The 20,819-nt window shown below is 36.7% G+C and overlaps 1 protein-coding gene across 6 annotated transcripts in view; it reads left to right on the top strand.

Moving 5' to 3' along the window:
• ERBIN (erbb2 interacting protein) overlaps positions 1–20,819 on the top strand; it is a 115,981-nt gene that overhangs the window by 990 nt on the left and 94,172 nt on the right. For all 6 annotated transcript variants that reach the window (XM_040090706.2, XM_040090708.1, XM_040090711.1 and 3 more), the window contains one exon: positions 18,498–18,609. The gene's annotated coding sequence lies outside the window, so the exon portion shown is untranslated. The remainder of the gene's footprint in view (positions 1–18,497; positions 18,610–20,819) is intronic.

Here is a 20,819-nt window from a genome sequence, read left to right as displayed (position 1 = left end):
CTTCGTGTTTATGTCGACCTTGTTTTCTGGAATATCGGTCAGTGTCTGGCCGGACTTCTTCAGGATTGCTGTTAAGTTTCTTTATAAAAATATGCTCTCCTGGTCATCTGTAAATGTCGCAGTTTTTCCACCTTCGATCGCTGCAGTCACCCGTTTTCTTCCCCTTTACCCTCTCTGTTCTCAAAGCGACAGTTGGTTGGACTGCTTGTTTTTCAGCTTGTGTAGTGGAAGTCTGTCCTGCATTTTGATCCTTGCAAAGTTCATCTTAACACCCTACATTTAAAACAAAATAGAGAACAGAACTGAAGCAGATAGCTAGTTGTCTGACTTCCTTAAAGTGCATGCAATTGAAGCTGTTAATGTAGCCGTGTTTGGTTTTGATGACCATTTTCCCCTTTCTAATTTTTGAAAGAACTTATTTTTGAAATTGTTGAAGGGGGAACCAAATGAGAAGTTTTGGTCGAAGATTTTCTACCTCTGGTGTTTGTTACGCCAACGAACTAGATGCATGTTTATTTCACATGTGTCAAAGAGACATTAATTATAGGTCAGTTCTTTTGTGAAGGCAAGCAGTTTCTCATATTGTGAGTTTTCAAAATGAGGTAGAAGCCATAGCTCTGGAATGTTTGTTCCTATTTGTCAAACTCAGAAGCAACATGTTGGTCAGATGGGATGTGTATGCTTCAGTCTTGCCAGCGTCTGACATCTTTTGGTATTTGGGAATCTTGGACAAAGTAATTTCTGCGAAAAAATTTTAACTCTACTACGTAGGTAGTTCTTTAACATCATGGGGTAATTTAGTGCTTTAAGAAAAAATAATCCAACTCCATCTGCTTGATATACCGCAAGGAAAAATGTTAACATGTAAATGCCTAAAATGTATTCAGTGGCTGATAACAAATAAATTATTTGACTTGCGATTTATAGGCTTACCTTTCCAGGCAGCAGTAAGAGTTATTCTTAGGCATCAGAAAGATCTGGACAAAATAAATGGCAGTGAACTTTGCTTTCCTTATGTGGCTGATGCTTGGCAGAAAGTCTGAATAGAGTAATCCTTTTACAAAGAACCATCCCTTTCCAGAGCAGTGTTTCAGTCCCAATAATGACTTGAGATTCTTGAGGGGAGGGTGAGGAGTTGTAGCTGTGCATGACAAATTTAGTTGTAAACCAGTATGTTCATAATCAGGCAATTTTGTTTCTTTTCAGCCTTTTGTGTTTCTCATGATGCACTTGATATTTTTCAATGCCATGTAGAAGAATAGTTCCTTGTAGTGGAGGCACAACTTTTTACGCTAGTGTTTTGTCACCATGGTAGCTATGGGTAAGGCCCTTTTTAATGATGAAAGTGTAATTCAGTACTGCTTACAGCTCATGGTTATATCACTGGATGCCATTCATGTCATTAACATAGTTTGGGAGTAACGTGAAGGGATGTATTCTTTCTTGAGATCAACGATTGCGCCTATAAGTCAGTCTGACATTGATATTCTTGTTATGAACAAAATTATTTAACCTTACACATGGTAGCTCATGTGCTTGAAACAGCACTTTTATAGCTATGTGTTGATGGCTTGGGGAAATGTTCTTTTGACCGAGCTAGTTCTTACTCACAAATTAAATGAAGCTCGAGTAAACATCGCTAATTTTAAGAAGGTATGCTTGCAATCAAAGAGCTAGAAGTTGCAGCGTATGGCATACTATGGAACGTGATTAAGGTGATTATTTTATTAGTAAAATATGAATAGATTTGTCTTCTGCATAAGCTGCACAGAAGATAGTGCTTAGCGTAAACAAAGCTCTGTAGGGTATCAGTTTGCACATCATGTTCATATAGAGTGGATGAGGGGGCTCTGTGGAGAAAATATTAATGATTGATAGTTTCGTAGCATATTAAACTGGTGGTCTCAGAAAACAGTATTATGATTTGTTCTCAGTGGAATTTGTTAAGAGTCTGTAGTCCCAGGCATTAAGAGCCATGCGTGGAAGATCAAAGCTAAGGAAAGACTTGCACATGTGTAACATACATTATACCTCCCGAGTTAGCAGTAGGTTCTAGAAATAGAAGGGGATGGGAGCAAATTCCTCAATTCGGCTTTCCTGTAGGGCTCTAATGAATCACTGTCTGTCTGCTCTGCATTCTTACTTTGTTTTTGTCCTTCCTGCTCCTAAGCAAAAAGGAAAATCTTTTCGGGAAAATGTTATGTAAAGATCAGATAGCTGATATGTCGTATCTTCAGCAGATTCTCCCTATAGACTAACCTGATCTGCTGAAGTAGTGCCTGACATTTAATCCACATAGAAGGCTTTGAAATCTAACCTTTTCCAAATGAGTTACTAGTTGATTTGGCAGAAGAGTTACCCATATGGATATGGAAAGAGTAGACAGTATTCCTATGTGAGCATGCAAATGTTCACAGTGGCATTTGGATTAGACAGATACGTGAAGATTATCTGGAAAATGAAGGTTTATGAACATTGCTATTTTACCTTGTCAGCTTTTGAGTAAGTACAACAATGTGTTGAAGGACACTTTTCACATCAGAATGAAAACATTGAAGGTAGTTTGAGTAGTAAACAGTCTGTATTAACTGTCTGTGGGGTTGGTTTGGGTTTTTTTTTACCTTTTTGTTGTTGTTTTAAAAAGGTTACTTTGCTGAAATACAGCTTTCACACTGAACTAAGAATGCAGTGTTTGGGTGTTGAGTCAAATCTTAAAAATGTAAGGTATCAAAGGAAGGTTGCTGATTTAGGAAAGATTTATGTATCTCCCATCTAATTAAAATGGAAAAAAATGTTTTGCTGGAATCAATAATGTTTTTCTTATTCAGTAATCTCTGGATAATTGGTTTTTTTCTGCTGCCTTGCCTTCATTGTTGCCAGATGAAAAATCATTTGCACCTGGTGGGCTAATACAATGCTTATTCTTCAAAAACCACTGGCCTATGGAACTGCACAATGGTTATTCTTTAGGAAGAACTGGAAAGAAACCAGCCCAGTTGTGCCAACTTTTACCAGTTCCCAAGCAGTCAGCTATGACTTTGGGGTTGCTGACCACCAGGGACTACCAAAGAGACCTCCAGGACAGAAGAATGCATGTAGAAGGGGGAGTGAAAATATGTTAATGATTTTGGGAAAATGGTAATCATGTATATGTTTATTCCAGGAAATCCATGAATATGTATGTAAAATACAGTATATAAATGGGAGCCTTTTCTGTAGTCGGCATGCATGGTGCTTTGGAGCAGATGTCCTCTCGTGCATCCAGCCACATAAAGAATGCCTACTTCTTAATTCTACATTGGTGGTAAAGAGTTTTTTTTTGTTGCTGATTTTTGATAACTGTTTTGGTGACTCATATGGGACCTAGTCCTGAATTTCAGTGGATCCAAAGAGACATCGTTAGTCACCAGTTCTTTTTAAGATACTTGTTTCTCCGATGCTTAAATTTCAGTACAGATGTTTGAATTATTACTCTTCGTACTTTCCCTAAAGGGGACAGAGAAGCATGGTATTTCAACACTAGGTTGCAATTCCACCTTCAAAAATACACTGTGACTTCGCATAATTGAGAAACTGAACAAACCTCTTCCTTTGGTCTAAATGAAACCAAACTGAGCCATACTTACGTTGGAGAACATCAGCATTGCAGCTGTCCTGCCTAGGGTAAAAAGTTAAAGCTAAAAGTTTACAAGTAAAAGTTTAAGTCAAAAAATAGATTAGTTTCTTTCTGTTCTTGGAAGGAATTTGTAGATACTTGACACTAAGCCATCACTATGTGTAGGAACAAACAGTGATGATTAAGCAGAGTCTGAGGACAATCTGAACCATCCTGGCTGCTGTGGAGATCCTGGTGGTCGTAATAATGTCAGAAGGTAACGGAGCCTTTTAAGTCTCTGTCTTATTAGATAAGATGGTTTGTGTAGGTTGGGGTACAACTGTCTTGCTCATAGTGCTCAAGGACTACTTCTTGTGTCAGTTGTCTGGGGCCAGCTTTAGGAATGAGAGAAGCTCAGAGGTGCTTTGAAGTATTAGTAAAAGTTACAAATACTTCAAGTGAAACATTTATAATTGATGTATTAATTTGTAATGGCATCTTCCTGTGAAGACTAGACCAGGGTTCTAGTCTCCTTGCTGGGCAAAGCTCCAATCCCAATAGATAAATAAATAAAAATATTTGAAGTTCTGGTATTGTGTTAAAGGTAGATTCAGAAGGATGGTCTTTTTTTTTTTTTTTTTTTTTTTTTTTGTAATGTGCTTTGAGTTTTACTGCTGCCTTGGGAGCCTTCTCAGCAGTTTTCAACTCTAAGTTGTCATGAGAAGTTCCTGTAGCAACTGTGTAAGGGGTTCCATTTTCCCAGACAGTTATGGAAGAGAAGTTTCATGTTCTTGCTTTGTCCTCTGTCCATGACGTGGACACTGGCAGTGATTAGTACACTGGCAGAAATTATTTCTTCAGCATTCTTTGTCCTCCTTCTTTTTGGAGTTTTTCACTACATATCTTCCAAAAACTTCCAAATTTTGAGAAGCAGAAGAGAGGGCATGGGTGCTTTGAGCTACATCAGTGCATCTACAGAAACATCTGAAACACAGTGCCACGTGATTGAATGTCATTCAGAGGTTTGGCCTTCCAGAATGACTGTAGTTATTACTGTAAGTGTTTGAATGGTAAAAAGTGTTTCCAGGCTTGTCTAGAAGACTTCTGATAGACTGCTAAGGTTTGAGAGCTGCTGCTTTTTCCCCACATGTGGCTGTTGTCTTCCTGGCATTACCCACCAGAGGGGAGAAATAATGGTTTAGAAGATCAATCCATTTGTCAGCAATTTGATCAAGTTACTGCGTGTCCTTTGTCTAACAGGTAATTCTAAAGATAACATGGATTTTTATATTTGAAACTGGGTATTGGAGAATATTTATTATTGGGAATTACAGGGTGTTTTTTTTTTTTGTCTGTGGAAAAATGTTGCTTAAAAATCTGTATGTGCTTATGCATGCTCATGGTTAAAGCAACCAAAAAGGTCAGTTGCAGTAGTATTTACAAGATTGAGACCTGTATTTTCAGTAAAATTAAACTGAAAAGTGTGTCAGCATAGTAGTCTAAATCTTTCGTGACTTAAGTGCTTTGTAAATGCTTGCTTTCCATGCTTATGCTACGGAGTGTGATATTTAGATGTTTAATTTACTTAAATTCCACTTTGGCCTTTGAGTTGGGTCTCCCAAAAGGAGGATCAGTGAATGTGCAGGCAGCAGATAATATTCACTGATCTCCTTCTGTTGGTATGTTAGCTTGCTGTGGCATGTTAGTCTGTGGTGGCCTGGAATGTGAGGTTGGTAGTTAGCTCCTTTTAGGAGAACATACTCATTTTCGGTTACTTCTGGTCACAAAATCATATGTGGTGCTAACCCTGGAGCTCTGTTGGTTATTTAGTTTCTGAGCTGCCCTATATTTTGGGGTGATTGGCAGTAAAATTCATCACTGAGTGAGAAAAGTCAAAAGTTCACTTCTTCCTGGTTCATACCTATTCAGTCTTTATACCATTTATGTCTGCTGTGCTGTGGTAGACTTACACGGGGTGATTTCGTTCCAAGTAATTAATGAGTTTTTTAAACTTCTTGGAGGAGTTACAGGCAAAGTGAATTGAGTGTGTAGTGCTGGAAAACAAACTTACAATTTGGAACAAACTTACAATTTAACTTGTGACTTTTATCAGGTCACTCCTGTTAGTTCATGTATGAGTGTTGGGGAAACTGTTAAAAACAAGGTTACTAATGTTAAGGACTCTAAGTAAGAAGAGGTGAAAAAGGATGGAGATGGACATGTTTAACCACATTCTCAAAATGTGACAAGGAAGGAGAATAATTTGGAACTCAGAATTTGTCTCCTGATGGATAAGATCAGAAACATTGATATGGGGGAAGAAAAAAACTTCAGAGCTTTACTATTTTCCTATAATATTCTTTATTAATAGTGTATTTTATTTGTGTTTTTTTAGGTGAGTTTTGTTTTCCTGAACAACATTTTGTGCGGGTGTGGGCTTTTTGTTGCTATTAGACAATCCTGTTCTTCCAGTGTGTTATTTTTGATTTAGATGTTAAAGCTTTGGGTCTGGTACCAGGTACTTCATCTAACTAAATGAAAATGTAAATAATACAAGTACTAGAAAAACAAGATATACTTAAAATAGATTATTTGAGGTTAATTTACTCTTTCATTTGGATTTATTTGAGTGAGTTAATCAGTTTCAGGGGGCATTTATTTTGTTTTGCTTTACTGAAACCAAACAGAAGAAATGCTGAGTTTTTTTGTGGTTTTGCAATGCTGTTCTTGCTTACTAGAAAAAGACAGTAAAGCAGGCAGCATTTCTGTGGGGACTTGTGGGATCTGTTGGAGATATACTGTCAACATTTCAAATGTCCTGTAGTCTTTCATGATGTCATTTACTGAATTGGTTTTGTAGCAGCAGGTGGTGACCTGTGAAGGGAAAGATTATGGCCTTGTCGACGGAGCAGGTTAGAAGAAAGTGTTACAGAGTGGGAGAGAAACATGTCGTTAATCAATATTTTTCTCTTCTCATCTTTCTTACTTTGCTTCTCCCTTTACATAAACTAACCAATGAAGAACCAACAAATTTCTCCTTAACCTTTTAAAAACAGTACTTTCTCTCTTCTGTGGAGCAAGTCCGTGCTTATTTCCACTGAATTTAAATATATATTTGCTCATTTTAGATTTGTAGCTCATGCATCCTTCCACTGGTGTTAAATCTTGACCAGATTATAAATTTCAGCTTCAGAGCATGAAATATCTGCAGAGAAATAACTTCCCCTCAAAATCAGAATGTTACTCATTTCCCCCAGTTTTGTATGAACTTGGTTTTAATCTTTGAAGTCTGAAATACACATTGGACAGTACAAATTAATTGAAATCACAGCTATGGAATTCTCTGGAATTCCTGCATTGTGCTCTTCAGTCACTTTTTTCTATTCTGAGGAAAGAGGCTGACATGTTAATAGCAAATCAGCATGGCACTGTCCCACTTTTTACTTCAGTAGTGTCAAAGTAGTATTGAACCTCTATTTTTTTCTCATGCTGGAAAGCATAGGGTGTCAGTAGTTAAGTAACACTTTAAGTTGGGTTATTATTAAATCAACTTTGAATTGAGTTTTGAGGCTGTAATTAGCATTTTGATGCAAAAGAAGACTCTTTAATTCATCTTGTACCTTCTGTGAGGTGAAAAACTTGTTTTTGGCTTCCGGTAGTGAATTATTATCCCTATTGAAAAGCACACTTTTAAGAAAAAGTTTACGAAAATATAATTATTTAAATACTAAGTTTTTTGTAAAAAAATATTGTAAGCAGTACACTCTTGTTCTTTCCTATCTAAAGAGGCAAAAATAATTTAGAAACCATTCAAGAATAGCCTTCTGCTATTTTTTTTTATATTAGTTGCTTATGTGATCTGCAAAATTCCTGACAGAGTGAAATGAAAAGAAAAGCTCTTTCTTATTTAATCATTATTCATTCACTTAGAGGAACACAACACTAAGTAAAGGAAAAAAATAATTCAGTACACAGTACTAATTTAAATGTTTCATCACTGTGTTGGGAGAGAAAAGGGATCATAAGCTGGCAAAAGTCAAGCATGCATTGTGAGAGAAAAGCTGGGTAGATAGAGCACAAGAATAATGGTGCTTACCCACACGGAAGATGTGGGGAGTGCTGTAGTTAGAAAGAACTCCTGCCAGTGCAGAGGGGGGTAATTCTTCCTCATCACCATTGGGAACAGCTAATTGGAATGTATTGGGATCTATGTATCAGCTGTAAAATTAATGTAAAGAAAAACAATAGAGGTAAGTGGCTTCAGGGGTTCCTTTATATGTCCAGGATAGTAACTCCCGAAGCTGCTGAGAATAATGTTGAGGTAATACATAATTATTGTATAAACTAGAGGGACAAGATGTTTAGAGTCTGGAATATACAGTCTTTTTCTGTTTTGGTTTTTGAACCTTTTTTTTTTTTTTTTTTTTTTTTTTTTTTTTTAATAGTGGCTACTATTTATTGTTGCCATTCCTTATTGTAGTGAAAAAGGTGTATTAAAGTAAATCTATATTTAAAGCTGCATTGTGAATAAAGGCTTCTGCTTTTAGTACTACATTTTATACTAAACATGTTAGAACAAAACCCAAACTGGCTGGTTGAAGTGGATAAAACTTAGAAGACAGCTAGAATGGAGGAGGAAGTATAAAGTAGAATGAAAGTCCAGTTCTATATATTATTTTTCTTCAAGTAGTAACTTGCATTAGGACACTAAGGACAACTGCATTGTCTCTTAAGTGTTTATTTGTGGTTTTTGGTAGGATATATTTTTTTGAAATCTGCCAAATTCAAAATGGGAAATGAATATATAAACCCACATGTACTTCCTTTGAACTCTGATCTACGAATGTGTTTCTATTTCTCTTCCTGTTACCATAGATTGAATTATGTAACCTGTCTGGATTTGTTTTTCTGGGCAGTTAATAGCTGGAGGGTTTTGAACATGGTTCTTCTTCCCCTCTTGTGTACCCGACATCAGCTTACTTTGTATCTCAAGTGTTCTGCACCTGCTGTGTTATTCTGACCTCTGTTGTTTGATCCATCCTGGCTTTAGGCAGGAATTCTGGCAACTGCATTTTTTATGGAGAGTGGATGTAAGGCAGGGCATCAGAGACTGGGTTTTTTTTTTATGTATAGACCATACAGTTTAGTAAGCATTTAAATAACCAGTAATCTTCTGATAAGAAATAGGGTTTTTTTTAAAATATTTTTCCCCCTTTCTGGTTTCTGTGCTGACCTGTTTTGTGTTGCAGATCACCTGAATTTATCTGCAGGCAATTATGTGCAGAGTCTGATTAATAGATGAGAACTTTTATAGTGAAATACTGCATATTTACAGCAGTGCAGCTTGCTTGTCAAAAACCTTTGGTGTCTGCTGCAGATGGCTGCATAGTCTTAAGGAGTGGCTTCCTGGCTGCATTGTACATGAAGTGCCAAACACTGAGAGCAGTTTTGTTCTGGAATGCCAAAATACATTAAATCCATTCAGGAAGCAACATATGTCAAACGAATAAAAATACCATATTCATGTGAAACAGAATGTTGTAATTACGTTTTTCAAACCTATTTTGTTTCCTGAGTTAAGGGCTTAAAAAGGGCTTTTTGTATTGAAGATGGTATTAAATACCAATTGCTGACTTACACTGTTAGCATTTTCACTACTGCTTGTTTCCCCATCCCCTATTTTTTCTTTTTTTTTCTTTTTTTTACATATGCCATAGATGGAAGTTGAAACCAGGAGTCTATCAATAAGAATGAAGGGATAGGAAAACGATAATTATGTTTTCCTCCTTGGATAGCTAAGCTTGTGTACAGTATGCAGGTTTTTGGTGGGTGATTTGGTTTTTTGGTTAGTTGGAGGTATTGATTTTTTTTGTTGTTTTTGTTTGTTTGTTTTTATAAAGCTAGTAGTGTATGTGTTTCTTTACAGCACTGAGAGAAGTACGCAACTGCTTGATACTGCAGGTAGAAAACCAGGATTGACAAAAATAAACAGTGAAGGATTTTGCTTCTGCTCAGTGTCTAATTCCAACAAGCTCTCAAGACAAGGAATAAGAACAATTACAACTAGTATCTCCAAATATTGCATGTTTTTATTATTATAAGGACACAAGCCCAAGGCCAAGCATTTTGTTGCTTATTATTCCATGTTGGCAAAGTAGGTGGTATTCGCTTTAATTTCTCCTAGTTAGAGGCAAAGGTATTAAAAAGTTCATAGATAGAAAAATACATGTATCTCTAAAAGCTGTCATTTCATCTGATTAGTTTCAGACTAATATATTGCATAATTTTTACTGATCTGAAATAATTTAAAAGCCTCTTTAAGCCAGAGGAGTGAAGTATGTATCTTTCTAAAGCAATTTTGCTTATTCTTTCTGAATGTAATTTTTCTCTTGTTTTTTTCTTTCTGTTCAGTCCCTATGTTTAGAAATGGAATTAAAAATTAACTTCAGAAAATTAACTTACATAACATCCTAATTGCTGTTCAGTCTTGTGTAAGAAATGAGAGGTCCTTGAAAGAGAAGAGAGGGCAAATATTTTACTTTCATAGCTATGGAAGGCACAGATTTATTTAAACCAAGCATTTAATAATAAAGTAGCTTCATGTGAAGCAGGGTCTGTAGAAGAGGCTATAACTGCTATAATTTCTGTAGTTTTTTGGGGGGATTGTAAGACATCGGTTTTAAAGCAGCGTTGGAAGCATGATACATTCCTGTCTCTTGAATTGAAAAAGGAGGTGCTGCTGTGTTTGTTTTCTGGTTTAAATTCCACTCCCTGAGATTTTTAGCTGCCCCATTGTAACGGTACCACCATTTAAGGATTCACTTGTCTCTTAAGAGATGAGACAAATCCTGGAGTTGCCTGTTTCTATCTTGGTCCAAGTCAGCTGGGTTATTATCTGCTTTTGTATTTATTCAGGCAGTCCAGCTGCCTTCCCTGAATGTGGTGTGTGTTAGTTAGCTTCGTCTCATCCTTCTTTGGGATAGTTAAGAGAAAATCTATAGACTTATGTTCAGATATACATGAGCTTTCCTCCTCCTCAGCCTTCGTTCTTTGAAGGGTGGTGTTTATCTTCATTCTTGTCACCAAATTTTGTTTCCTGAAGGAGTAGTGGCCCTGCTAGCCATAGAGAGGCCTGACCTGTTCAAGCACAGTTAATTCCTGTGTTTCTGCCTGTCTCCCAGCAATCAGGAGTGGTCTGTAGCTATTGAATTGTAGGAAGTACCAGAAGTAGTAATACAAAGAAACGTTTTCCCAGGTCTGTGTTTTCCTTTCGTTCCTAGTGTATCTCAAATGTACTTCAGGTGTACAGGCAAGCATCTATTGGTGCCACTCTCCTCCCTGCACCTTAGACCTATCTGTGAATACTATTGAGCCTGGCCTGGTTTGCTGACATTTTCAGTGTGAAATAACAAGTTAAATCTTACTTGCACTTTGTCACTTGTCATCATGATTAGCAGGAATTGATTTTCAAACAAACTTGGAAATTAGTTCATACACCTGAGGTCAAGTTAGACTTGCTACTATCATAGTGTTAATGTAGTTGTCCAGGAAGCATAAGCTTGACACAAAATTTGGGTTTCCCCTTCTGGAACATGTAAATCTCAAAGATTGCAGTGTACTTGCAAGAATTATAGTATTGTCTTTTCTCACTCTTTAACCAACTGCAACTGTCATCAAAGCACTTGTCATTTCTGATTTTAATAGAGAAATAATGTTATGGTATCTACAGGGTTTTTTCCCTTCCGTGGCATTTATTCCATAATTTTTTTAAAGATTTTTCTATGCTGTTTGTTGTAAATACCTATTTTACACCCCTTTATTAAACAGTTGAGTTATCTTTGATTGTTTTGTTTCTTTTTAAGGTACTTTGTAACTTAATTTTACTCTGTGATTTAACTAACGCCATGTGTAACTGCTGTGACTTTTAAAAGCTTATAGAAAGTTAAGCTTTCTTTCATCCTTTCTTGTGGTTTCTTTCAGAATATGTCCATTCTCCTTTGGCTCTCTAACACCTTGATGATGTTGATTTGAGAGCAAACAAGCAGACAGCATCATGGAAGAATTCTTTTTAATGAAAAAAAGCTGTTTCTATTTCTTCTTATCAAGATTTACTGTTAATAAATCTGGTTTTGAGGTGCATGGTGTGGGTGGCTCTAAATTAATCAGTTAGTAGGGTGAGCTATAGAAGAGGAATTCAGATAAGAAACTCGGGTGCAGTGTAAAGACTGGTTTCATCCATACCAGTTACCAGCTTTGCTTTACGTCCCAATATCTGAAAGTTAATAAAAAATGTCTTATTTCCTGGACTTGATTTAGGGCAAATCACCTTTACCATCAAGATTGGAAATAGGTTGCCTTCTGTTCTAAGTCATGGGCATCAGAGGCTATAATAGGAAGCTGGAACTGTATTTTGCTATCTTCCCTACATTTTAAGAACAGTGAGACATGTGAAAGATACATCTGGATCAGTAGCTCTGTTGTGCATATAAATATGCAAATATAAATCTGTTAGGTGTATCTGTTTATAGTTTGAATTACAGGTTGGTATTAATTGAATATTTTTCTAAATTTTTTTAACCTGCATATTAGACCAAAGTGAGCAACTGAGACTTTCTGTCAATAGTGCTTCTTTACAAAGCACCTCCTTGTATTGGTCACTTTGGAATTTATAAAGGGTTTTTCTTTGGTTAAAAGAAAGTAAGTATATGTAAATTTTGAACTTACTGTGTTGGGGATGATGGTCTATATACTTTTGTGTGCTTTATTCTCATTCCCTCAAGTTTCTTTTGAATTTAAAGTATTGCTTTGTAGGCAAGTAATTGGCTTTTTGTTGCAAAAACATGCACAGTGCTTGCTGAGCAGCAGTGTCTCGAAGTTCAGACCACATCCTGTGAATATTTCTTTCAGTTTTGTAGAGCAAAACCTACTGGTACAGTCAATGTCTGGACCAAAACTGTTCATTGGATTCACTGAACATCCTTGCTTCTTAGCTGCCTGTAGATATTTATCATGGTTAATTTTATTATTTTTAAAATTCCTCCCTCCTGCCCCCCTCCACCAAAACTAGGAATCCAGGGTGGACGAAATTATAAATTTGACATGCATGAATGAATTTTGCCATTAACATGTGCTATTGTGAGCATTAAAATATGTTTGCATATGTTTTTTGATACATTTTTTGTACTAAAAGAAAAATACCAGGTTTGATGAAGTTAATTATCTTTAGTTTAAAGGAGTTTTAATTTATAAAGCCTGTAGCTAAATGTCTGGTTTTATATTCTGTTGCATCTGCTCTGCACACTTCCTCTTCGGTTCCGGTGTGGTTCTTTGCATCAGAAAGAAGACGAGGTATTGAAAGTGAAGATAAGATGTTGAAGGTTGAGACATGATGCTGAAGATTAGTGAGTTGTTTAGCAAACTGAGCTTAAAAAAAAAAAAAAAAAAAAAATTCTCCCCTACGTCTTGCAGGTTTAGGCTTTTTGGATCAGTTACTGATTGGACTTAGAGTGTGATTATGTCAACCCTGTCTGTAATAAAAGGCAGGTGTGACGAAAAAGCAGGGATTACTCACTCTGGCTTCAGCAAGCTCTAGTTTGAATTTTGCATGGTGGAGATTGACTTACTTTTTGAGTTCCAGTTGCTGGTTTAGAATAGTCTTCCACTTACCCACAGTAAATGTAAATGTCACTATTCATCATCAGTGATTTGGTCCTTGATAATGTGTACATAATGTGTAGTTACAAACTGGGATTCTTACCCAGTTACATCTCCCTTTCGGCAGCTTTACACTCTATCACCTCTCATCTCTCCTACTTTTTCTTGCCATTGGCAGATTGATTTCTAGACTTGAGACAGTAGGCTGGGAATTTAATGTTTCTCTGTAAAATGGTTTTAATTGCTGCAGGAGTGGGAAATAACTAACCATAGAAAGGAGAAGAAAAAGTGAAGACCTTTTCTCCTGAAAGCTACATTTCAGAACACGGGCTTTTAAAACATATATCTAGCCTCTTTGGTTTGTTTGGATTTCTGGTGGCACTGTGTTTTTCAGTATCTAGAGGGATCTCTTGATTGAAATGTGTAGGCCAACAGTATTTGTGGCAACCGAATGTGGCATGCTATTCCTTCAGATTGGACTTCAAGACTCATGTGAGTAGAGAACTGGCAAGTGATAGGCAGTTGGTATGATTAGTAAACAAGTTCAAGTGTTATGTATTATAACAAAATGATGGACTTGGAAATGTCTGTCGCTTAGAGTGTGCAATGCCTTTACGGCGTTTTCTTTTTTCAGTTTCAGATGGGGAGGGTAGAATCACCTTTATTCATGGAGCGAATGAAAGTAAAGATAATTTAGGGGACAGAGGATGGAAGAATAGAGGACATTTAGCTTCATCATTCTCAGATCTTCTAGGAGGATTGCGATCTGGGTGTGGAGGTGCTGTGGGGCTGTACTGATGAGCCGTGTATTGTGGCATCGCTTGATTTTACTGCACGTATGAAATGTAGTACATTTCTGATCTTTCCCTCCTGTTTCCAGAAGGGCCAAGCCCCTATATTAGAGAGGAGGTGGCACTCATGGTCATGAAGTGAGCAGAAACAGCTGGTGTTTGTGCTGTTACCCATTTTTAAGAATTATATTGTGCTTATCTCTGCTTCTCTGAAGAGACTAGAGTGCAGTGATCTATTAAAGCACTAGAGAGTTTAAAATGTATTTCTTGTCTGAGATTAAATTGCTCCCTGCAATCTACTTCTTAGAGTCATCACATGACAAATGCTTAAATTGAGTTGTGAGAACTTTTTCCTTCTCCAGGCACATCAGCGTTAGTAGCAATTACTTCTGGTAGTTTAGCTGTACATTGCCTGCTTATAGAATACTAAAGTGTCAAACAGATAGTTCTTGACACATCCTTAAGCAGCTATTTCTGATGACAGCAGTTGTTTATTTGTATGCCCTGCTCTTTAATCTGTAAAATAACACCTTATCTTCTGGTTGGTTGATAAGTATTTGATGTAGCATTTCAGGGGGAAATAGCATTTGCTGTAAGATAATTAATTTTCCTGGGGTTCAAAGATGGAAAAAAGAGCTCCGAATATATTAAGTCCCAGGTTTTCTTGGACATTACATTTGGGAAGATAACTTACATATTAGGCTTTTTCTTTCAAATTATGTAGTACAAGGATTAAGCTATGCAGGATTTGGAGATACAGAGTTCTTCCTGAAGGTAGTTTCTAAATGATGATCTTAGGCATACTTGAGAGTGACTTAATGATATCAGTTTCTCTGGGACTGGAATTTTGAAAATGTGATGCAAAGGTTGGTTGTTTCTTTTCTTTCCCTCACCCCTAGTTCATACCCAACTGCATTAATGTAGTTGCTAAAGTATTGATTTTTTATGTGCACTGCTAATAATCGTGCGCATATATTCAGAAGTTCCTATTTTTCTTATTTGTCACTTTGAATTCAGCTTAAAAATTTTTAAATAGCGTTTTCAATATTTCATGGTAGATGAAGAAAATAGAGGGGAAGAATCCTGCGGTACTAAATGATTTTTTTTTCCTGTTCATTGTCAAAGCAAAATGGTAGATTTTATGCATAGATATACTGAGGCAGTAGGACTGACTTAATAAATATCTCAACTAATATTTTTTACAGTATTAAAACTCAGTAGAATATTTCTGAATTAATTTTCCTGCTTGAAGCAATCATTCCATTACTCACTGCTATCATTATTTGCTCTTATATAGTTAAGGTAGTGGTGCGATGATGCTTCTTGGCTCTGGGTGGAATGAAAGTAGTATCCATTGTGGTGTTCCATCTGGAACCTTTTTCCAGTCAGCTTAGCCAAAGTGATAGATGTCCTTGATTGATAATGTAATATTTACCAGTCATTTTAGCACAGGCTTTTGGATACATTCATGCAAATTCTGAAGTACTTGATAACAGTACTAAGTACATCTAATTTTCCACAGTAGTTTAACAAAATTTCATATAGATAAGCAGATCCTGATCATTCATGTCATATATTGGAAAAGTGGAGTAACAGTAACAGGGGACTAGATACAGAAAAATGAAAAAAAATTTGTTCTGTTAAGTATTTTTTTTAATGCAGCATGATTTTCACAAGTGTGATAGTAAAAAAAAAATAAAATAAATCCAAGCTGATTCTTCTCCTAATTGTCTTTACAGCCACAAAAGCTCCAACATATTGTCTGCAAGGGATGATTGAGGTATTCAATAGCATAAATCTGTCTTGTTGAGAAAAGTTGTGGTTGTTCATAACTGTTCTAAAATGGATTTATAACTCAAATGTAATATGGGTCCTTTTTCGTATAGTGGCCTGCCCATCAGGGGTTTGAGTTGGATTGGATTCTTGGTATTAATTAGATAGTGTGTTTTAATTAAAAATTAAAAGTGTCTGATAATGAAAAAGCCAGAAGTATACCATAGCCTTAGTTCTACTTTCTAAGTTACCCTGTTGTGTAGAAAACTGGCATTAGGAGAACTGTCTAAGGTCTTTCTTCTAATGATGTGTAAAATTCATATTTTCTTACTCCTCCTCAACTGTTAACTTCTGGAGTCTACGTCACCACCAAGCACTTATACCATGAATGCCAGGTAGTCACAAACTTGAATAAGAAGTCTGGAAGAGGCAGCTTTATCTATAAGATGCCACTTGCATCTAAAATTGAACTGAATCTTCTTTGGAAGATACAAGACAGAGGAAAGTTAGCTCTCCATAGTTAAGAGCTAAGAAAGCTGTTCCAGGCTTTACATCTGTTCCTGAACAGTGTGTGTATGAAGAGAGTTGCTAGCTAGATATAAACTTGATTTAATGTGATAGTTGCATTAGTGTCTTAGGGTGACTTTATGACGCTTGTATCCCCAATCGTCTGTTCTGTTTGTGCTTTGTATTGAGTTCTGTGCCTTTAAGACTGGTTCTGGGAACAAGGAGAAGCGCGGAGTTTGTTTTGAGAAAATTGCCCGACTCCTCCACATTCTTCTGCGGACGGGGTGTTTGGCTGAGGTTTGGAGAGACTGCAGGACAGAGATCTTTTTACTTTTAGTTAGTTTCAGCTAGCTAGAGCAGAGAAGTTCCCTGGACTGGTTTTTTTTTTTTTTTCCTTTTTCTTGGAACTATTTAAACCTGCTCTGGACTGAAAAAACCCAGGGGATCACTGGGGGCTGCACCTGCGGCCCACCGGGGCCTGGACCTCGGCATTTTCCAGCAGTGCCGGAGGGACTGGGACTGAGGAGAGACTGAGAGAGAGAGTCGAGCGACACCCACGGCAAGAACTTTCTCAATTTGCCATCTCACTCCAGAACGAGAGGTTTTATTGTTTCATATTATTCATCCTTTGTACTTGTATGCACTTTGTTAAGTAAAATAGTTTTTTCCACTTTTCTCTGAGGAAGTTCTTTCCCAGACTGGTTGGTGGGGAGGGGCTGTTTGGGTTTGCTTCCCAGAGGGACTCCATTCAGGGGTTCTCTCCCAAATTTGCCCTAAACCAGGAAAATTAGTATTTTCAGTCATGCAAGAATTTTGGTTATAAGTGGGAAAGCAGTAGGAAAATTTTAGAAGGAAGGTTCCAGAGCCACTGCTTTAAGGGAGAGCAGCCCAATTTTTTTTATTCCTGAGAAAGCCAGCAGTGCAGTCATCAACCATGGCATCCTTCAGTGTTCCTGCTTGGGGTGGCCGTGGCGCCCCTGGGGAGCTGGTAACAGCAATGTTTTGGAAAAGGTAGCTAAGATCTGTTAAACAGCTGTATAACTGATGCTTTAGGGTTTGTTAAATCACTGTTCTGGCAGTGGCAGAAACGCTTTATTTTCTTGACAATTATGTTGCTGCTGTTTGTCTTAGGAACTTTGGGAATCAAGAAACCTCAGAAATCATGAAACTTGGTTTTGTGACTGTAAGAACTAATCAGGATCTGATCTCCTGAAGAATCGCTTCTTTCAGGAAAGATTCCGTTTATCAACATAGAAGCCTAGATTCATTAGGCCTTTTCTTCTTTTGGGTGGGATATATTTGTTTTAAAATCAGATGAGAAACGATTCTTCTGTATTTTGGCACTGTGTTTGAACTGGCTTCAAGAAATGTCACCAATATGAGGCAATGGGTGTGTTCCACACACATCTTAGATCTACTGCATTATTCTGACCTACTAGACAGGACCACATATTTAAACTTCATGTTCTCAGCATACAGAGTGTACGGCAATACTCCACAAAAGCTCACCAGAAAGAGTAAGCTTCTGAGAAATAGATCCAACTACTTGTAAACAACTGTCTCCACCCTTGCCAGTTGCTGTGGCTGCAGACCTTCCGTAAGACCTCATGTTAAGCTAAATGAAAGGCAGCTGGCAGGCCCAGTTAAAATAATTGAAGCTTTTTTAAAAGACTCATCTGTTGCAGTGAGTTTTATTTCCCTATGAGGGCTGTGGGAACACTTGTGTCTGTGTGGGTGGTATGGATTCTCTTTCAGAGAACATGCTTGAGATTCAGTCCTGGTCTTGCACATAACTTCTTGTTGGTTTTGGTTACATTTTCTTAATCTGATAATTGACTCAATTCATGCAAATAACAGGGAGCTGTTCTGAACTGTAGCTTGCTAGTAGTGTATTTGTTTTAGTTTTGGCTGCCATAGAAGGATGTAATCAGTTCTCCGTTTTCTGTGTCTTGACACACTGCTTTTTCTGTTTGCTCTATGTTCAGATTTGACATAGAACAAAAATGAATGTTGGTAGAATGGTGGTTGTTTTGGTAAGCTACACATTACTGCTTCTGTGTTGTCTGTGTTTGATTCTGGTCTAGAACAATGAATGTATGGATTTGAAACTGTCTTAGTTTTGTGCAAGGCAATTTACACCCATTGTTTTGAAAACACTTCTTAATTCTCTTTCACAGATCCATGTGGATGATTTAATAAACTGTTCAGCGTTCTGGTGAATCTGTGGTCCCAGCTGAGAAACGGATTCAGGCTCCTCTGGTGTAAATTGGCAGTGTTGGAGTGATCTGGGTAGGTGACTATCCACATATGTTAAAGGAGATAAAGGGAAATAAATGTTTTGGCACACTTTTTGTTTCAGTTACACTCTTAAATGTGCTGTTAAAATATCCCAGTCACACATGTAAGATTGACAAATTTTTAACTGCTGAATCCATATTACAGTAGCTTGTAGGGATGATGCATGAGAAATGTGAATTGTGTTTGCTTTCTCTCAAGAGGTGCTGGAGGTATTCACTGTATTGGCACTGTCTGTTGCACTTGGGTCATAGAACATGGTCTGTTTGTGTTTTAAAGTTGGTGCAGCTCTGTGAGAGCACCTGAGTAGAGGCAACTTGACTTCCATTGTTTCTGCTCTATCTTTCTGCATTATTTGCTTACTTTGAATTAATAACCCTTTTTATGGTAATGTATTAATTTTGCAAAAAATAAAATGAATTTCAAACAAATATTTCTGCCCTGAATAAGCTAGCTTAGATGCAGTTGTTCCATGTAGAAAAAGGTTAGAGTGATTTGGGTTGGTTTTACTTCTGTTTTGGGGGAATCAGCTCTTTTTTTTTTCAGCTGCATGCGTATACTGTTGTGATTCTGTATACTTGTTATATTGTTAGTGGTATGTTTAGGGTGGGCTAAGACTGAAGGGAATTTTTCTAAATCTTATTTTTCATTGCATTATTTATTAGCAAATGCACATAGATGCTCAGAAAGGGGTCACAGAGGAATAGGGAAAAATAACTAGAATGATATGGCCTTTTTTTAGTAATTTTTGTCCCTTATTGAAATGCCTCAAAAACCTTTGGTAGACTACAGTATATACTGAAGTAGGATAATATACTATCTTAGACCTAGTAAGGACTGTTGAGCAAATACATTTTTTGTTATTCTGCTCTCACCATCTTTTGGATTGATTCAAGAATGTAGTTAGAATGCATTCACAAATATGTCTAACAAGCCACAGAAAATGTTTGACTTTTGAGAAGGGAAATATTTTAATGGCAAAAATAATGCTTTAAATGCTTAATTTAATTGCAGAAATTACGTGCTTGGAAATAAAAAGTCATGATACTTAAATGAGGAAAAATTGTGAAAGGAAAACACCAAATGTAGGGACTTCTTGAAAATGAGTTGATGGGGAAAGAGTTGGTTTTAATGAAAAATATAGATTTTGAGGAACACATTCTTTTTTTGAGAAGAAAATCCTAAATATATATGTATATATGTATTGAAAGTACTTGATACTCTGTGTGAGGGCTTCACAGTTAATTTTTCTGTAGATCCTTGTTTACAGGATTTTAAAAAATGCCATTTTTCTCTGTTAAACTTTAGAGATTTCTTTCATAGTTCTCTGACTAGGGAGTGATACCGTGGAAAAAATGTCACAAAAGAGAAACAATTTTATCATTTGGATAGGCTGGGACTCCTAATAAGCTGCTACTGTTTTACTTACTGCCAAGCTAAACACAAAGCGGAGAGTACAAGAAGCAGTGCGTAGTTTGGATTTAGTGGAGGTTCTTTCTTTTTTTATGCTACTAATATTCAATAACATTGAATATGTGTAAGATAATAGGCAAATACATATATTTTAATGTTGCTAATAATATTATGTTAAATTAGAACATTGTTTTAGAATACTAGTTTCATTGTGAATCTGCTTGTTTTTACATGGAAACACTTGAGTACTACCGGGGTAATTGAAATGGTATGCTTAAATCTAGAGTTTGTTTCTTGCTTTGCTTGTAAGTCGTTTGCTTGTAAGCCTCATCCCTCTTTTACTCCTAACAGTTGATTCATTAGGAGCCTTGATTAATGAGTCTTTATTGGGAGAAGAAAATCTCTTGAGGCAAATGCTTTTTGATAAGCTTGTGGCTGCACATATATCTTTAACAGCTGAATTGTAAAGCATGTTGTGATTAAATACTTACTGTGGACAAAAGACCTAGTAAGTATTCCTCATGTTTTGTGAATAACTTGGGTAGACGCTTTTTAATGCCAATTTAGTGCATATTCTCCAGCTTCTCAAAAGTTTTGTAATGAGTAGGTTTCTGGGAAAGTCACTAATTAGTCAAGCTTCTAAATTCACAGTGAGCACAATATTAAATGCTTAAGTCCAGTGGGAGGGTAATGTATCAACATGAATTTACAGGTACTGAAATATGGCATGGAAATGGAGACCATAAACAAGTTTCTACTTGTGAATAGCCAAAGTACACAGAAGAAACATG

The sequence above is a fragment of the Hirundo rustica genome, chromosome Z (genome assembly GCF_015227805.2).
Source record: "Hirundo rustica isolate bHirRus1 chromosome Z, bHirRus1.pri.v3, whole genome shotgun sequence".
Taxonomy (NCBI): Eukaryota; Metazoa; Chordata; class Aves; order Passeriformes; family Hirundinidae; genus Hirundo; species Hirundo rustica.
Note: the sequence above shows the minus strand (reverse complement) of the source record. Positions and strands in the feature narration are given on the sequence as shown.